We start from the raw sequence: 5,286 nt of genomic DNA, 5'->3' as shown, positions 1-5,286 counted from the left end.
TGTTTCATGTATTATAAAATCTCAAATCTATTTGCAGCTAAACCTTGCATCACCCAAGAGAACTCCATGTTATGTTTTGCAAGAGACAGGTCCCAACATGACATGCCTTAGGCTGAGATGACATCTGAGCTCAGGAGTCTTTCTGCATGTATTTTCCCTTGGTTCTTACCTTGCCTTCCTGAGAATGCTGGGATGAACCTAAGGGGAATTCTGTTCTTATTAAGTTATACGCCCTTTATGTCATCTCTGTAAACACAATTTAGAGTTTCCTCCTGCTCATCCACCCCTACTGAACACTCCTTTCTACTCCCCTATACCAGTGCTGTTTTCTTCCTGAAAACCATATTACTTGTAATTTTGAGAAGAGCACAGACAAGCACCTGGAAAATAATATTACAAGCTTTTTAAAATTAACCAAACAATGGATTTTTAAAATTAAGCCTCCTGGATGAGGCTTAGGTAGCCTTCTGCTGGAAATTATCTGGTCCATAGGGGACTTTTAAGGATTGTGTTCTAAAAAGGGGTGGGAGCCCTGACCGGTGTTCTCAGTGGTTAGAGCATTATCCTAGGGACTGAAAGGTCATAGGTTTGAATCCGGTCAAGGCTAAGTACCTGGGTTGCAGGTTCCATCCCCAGGCCAGGTTGGTGTGTGTGCAGGAAACAACCAATCAATGTGTCTCTCTCACATTGATGTTTCTCTCTTTGTATCTCTCCCTTTCCCTTGCACTCCCTCTAAAAATCAATAGGGGAAGAAATATCCTCAGGTGAGGATTAACCAAATAAATAAATAAATATTTTAAAGGGGGCCTGGACATAGGCCACTAGTACCACAAAGTACAGGTGTAAAATGAGGCTATGGAGGACATAAGTTACAAGCTGATATGCATTGTCTCCAGATCTCAAACCACCAGTGTTTTGTGAAGCACCTCAGTACCAGGAAGCCCTAAATCTTCCTATGGTAGGGGTCTTATGTAGAATTGTTCATATAAGTCTATTCTAGCTATGTAACTAGACTTAACCTTTGAACCTAAAATTTTCCTACTCCTGGTCTCCACCAAAATCTGATGCTACTCTTAGATAATAAGCAATGAAGATAGGCTGATACTTCTTGTCTGTGACAGCTCACAGAGCCATGGTTTTATAACATCAGATATCTTTAGTTAATAGATTCTACACCATTTACCAAGGGTAATAAGTCTGAAGATAAGTATTCAGTTGATCCAGACCAACTGAAATTAACCAAATGCTATAAATAAACATATTCTTTCCTACCTTCTTTCTGTAACATTAGCTCTACCTCTTTCTGATGGTGAGCACAAATTAGCCCTACCAAGATAGTGGGGAAACTATCAACTTTCCTTAATTGCTTTTCTCTTAACATCAGAAACCTAAACACTGTGTAGAACTTTTGATTCTAGCTCTGATGAAATAACAAAGGTGGGAGCTAATGTCATTAAATAATTATAAAGCAAGAAAAATTTGCAAAATAATCTGTTTTTAAATTTTAGGAAACAAACACAAGAAAATCAGTGAGTCAAGTCCTAAGATTGTCTCAGCTTTCTGGAGGTAATTTTTTATTGTGGGCAAAAGAACAGAGAACACAAACAAAACCCCAATAGGCCTGACTAAATCATGAAGACATACTATGCCTCAGGGAGGCTAAGGTGGCAGGAAGATGTAAGGCTGACTTTCAGAAAGAAGAGAACTATGAGTAAAAATAGTACCAGACCTTTTCAAACAAAGCCCTTTGAAAAAATTCTGACTATTGAATAGCACATATAAAAAGTAGGCAAAGAATGATCAACATTGCCTTAATGCAAGCACCAATGGAAGAGAATAGAGAGCCTAGAAACAAACCCTCATATATATGATCAAATGGTAACAGAAAAAAGTGCTAAGATCATTCAACGATGAAAGGAGAGTCTTTTGAACTATTAGTGCTGGGAAAACTGGATATCCACATGCAAAAGAAAGACGTTAGACTTTTGCTTTACATATACAAAAATCAACAAAATGGATTAAAGACCTATGAAAGCTAAAATTATATGACTCTCAGATGAAAACATAGGGGAAATTTCATGATATTAAACTTGATAACGATTTCTTGGTTGTGATGCCAAAAACACAAGCAACAAAAGAAAAAAAAATTGATATATTTAGCCACATCAAAATTAAACTGTGCATAAAAGGACAAAATTAACAGAGTGAAAGGCAACCCATGGAATGGAAAAAAGTATTTGCAAATCACATACTGATAAAGATTAATATCCAGAGTATATAAAAGATTCCCAAAATAATAACAGCAAATTATTTAAAAATGGGCAAAAAAGTTGAATAGACATTTCTTCAAGGAAGATATACAAACAGCCAGTAAGAACACGCAAGGGTACTCAACATCATTAATCAGTAGAGAAATACAAATAAAAAACATACCATCTCATACCCATTAGGATAACTACTATAAAAAAAAAAACAGAAAATAAGTGTGGCAATGATGTGGAGAAATTGAAACTCTTGTGCATTGTGGTGAGCATATAAAATGGCACAGCCTCTATAGACAACAGTATGGAAGTTCCTGAAAAACTTAAAAATAGAATTACCATAGGATCCAGAAATTTCATTTCTGGGAATGTATCCCACACCCTAATTACCCCCCCCCCCCAAAAAAAAAGAAAGAAAGAAAGCATGATCTTGAAAAAATGTCATACACCTGTATTGATAACTGCATTATTCATAGTAGCTAAAATATAGAGATATTCCTCCACTTAGGATGGGGTCATGTCCTAATAAATCCATCTTAAGTTGAAAATATCATTAAGTTGAAAATGCATTTAATACATCTAACCTACCAAACATCATAACTTCCCTGACTGGTGTGGCTCAGTTGGTTGGGAATCATCCCATGCACCGAAAGGTTCCTGGTTCAATTCCTGGTCTGGGCACTTGTGTAGGTTTCAGGGTCAATCCCTGGTTAGGGGCATGCAGGAGGCAGCTGATCTGTGTTTCAATCTCACATCGATGTTTTTCTTTCTTTCTAAAAATCGATTTTAAAAATCTTTAGAAAACCTAAACCCAAACATCAGAAAAGCTTAGCCTATCTTAAATGTGCTCAGAACACTTACATTAGACTACAATTGGGCAAAATCATCTAACACAAATCCTATTGATAATTCCCAGTATCAAGAGAAAGTATACTGCATATCACCAGACTAGGAAAAGATCAAAATTCAAAATTTGAAGTACGGTTTCTATTGAATGTGTTTTACTTTTGCACCATCAAAAAAAAAAAATCATAACTCACAACATCTAAGGTGGCAACCATCTGTAAAAGTAACCCAAATGCCCACTGCTGAAACAGAAAAAGCAAAATGTGGTATCTACATTCAATGCAATATTTTTCAGCTTAATTCTGAAATATGTTGTGACATGGAGGAATCTTGAGGACATTATGCTAGGTGAAATAACTCAGTGAGAAAAAATAAATACTATATGATTCCACTTACTTGAGGTACTGAGAGTAGTCAAATTCATGGAGACAAACATAGAAACGTGACTGCCAGGGGCTGGTGGGAGAGAGGAATGGGACTTATTGTTTAATGGATAGAGTCTCACTTTCGTAAGCTAAAAAGAGTTCTGGGAATAGATGGTTCCACAACAATATGATTGTACTTCATCATTAAACTGTATGCTTAAAAATGGTTAACATGGTACGTTTTGTTAGATGTATTTTACCATAATTTTTTAAATTGGGTGGAAAAAACTATAGACTTCAGACTAGCCTAAATTAATTCAGTGTGTGGAATGATATTGAATTTTAGCCTAACAAAAAGTTACTTTGTTCATCATGGTAAAATTAAAATTCTAGTTGAATAAATAAAATTTTATGAAAGTTCTAAAATGACATAAAGTTATGTTCAGAAAAATGTAATCCTCCCACTCCTTTTATGCTTTCTACTTGTTCTCACCCTCATTGTATCCTCTTTATCACATAAATTCTGGTGTGTTTCTAGTAATCTATCATTTGATATTTCTAATTTTTATTGGATTTATTTTCTCTTTGGACCAAGATTTGAATAGAAAAGGTTTGACAATTTTTTCTTTACATTTCCCAAGTTTTTATGATTCGTCTATTTGTATTTTGTTGTTGTTGTTGTTGTTAATCCTCTCCGAGAATATTTTTTTCCATTGATTGTTTTTTTTTTGTTTTGTTTTGTTTTTTTAGAAAGAGTGGAAGGGAGAGCGGGAGAGAGAGCTAGACAGGGGAGATATTTATCTATTTGTATTTTTGTTAACAATTTCTTTTTTATGGCATTTGATAAGTCAATCTGTTCTTCACCATTTCTCCTTCAGAGAATTTAGTAAAGTTGTTATTCCTGGGTTAACAAAGAATCAGAAATGGAGTCAGTACTCAATAAATGTTAACTGTAATTATTCCAAATTTTAGAGTTCACTTGCCACTGTGATAGACATTGGATTAGATGATGGGATTGAAAATTTTTAGTCAGAGAGATTATTTTAGGTTATCATTATTGTAATATAGTTGAGAAGTTGTTGTACATGCAAATCATACAAGAGTTGATGGTATACTCATTTTGCAAATATCCTACAAGGTCTTTGAAAAAAATAAAAATAGTAATATCTAACAAATACTCAGTGTCTCATATTTGCCAGGTATTATGTCCAAAGTCCCACAGCCAGTATACAGTAGACTTGGGATTAAAATACAAGACGTGTGAGACTCTCAAATCTGTGCTAATTTTACAGTCCTTGACTTCCTCTTTTTTTTAAAAAAAAAAATCACACTTAAACATCTCTCCCCTGATTCTTTATAAATTGCATATATTTTCCACATGGTATACATGCCTTTTTATTTGTTGTCCTCCCACAATCAGTAATCATGAATAACACACACACATCATTCAGCACACCTTTTCCCACTTAGTATATATGACTTTTGTGTAGGAGTTTCCTTTGAAACTGAGACCGCAGACTATTTATTTACTGAGGAGAAGAGGTTCATTTTAATGAACCAATTAAGCACCTTAGGAAAAAAATACATCTGACTAAACAGGCTATAAATCCACAGTTGCAAAACCTATTGGCACACTTATATGACAAACCTACAGCCAGCATCATACTCATTGGGCAAAAACTAAAACCATTTCCTTAAGAAAAGGAACAAGACAGGGATGCCCACTTTCACCACTCCTGTTCAACATAGTACTGGAAGTACTACCATATTGATCAGACAAGAAGAAGAAATAAAAGGCATTCAAATTGGAAAAG

The sequence above is a fragment of the Eptesicus fuscus genome, chromosome 9 (genome assembly GCF_027574615.1).
Source record: "Eptesicus fuscus isolate TK198812 chromosome 9, DD_ASM_mEF_20220401, whole genome shotgun sequence".
Classification (NCBI taxonomy): Eukaryota; Metazoa; Chordata; class Mammalia; order Chiroptera; family Vespertilionidae; genus Eptesicus; species Eptesicus fuscus.
Note: the sequence above shows the minus strand (reverse complement) of the source record.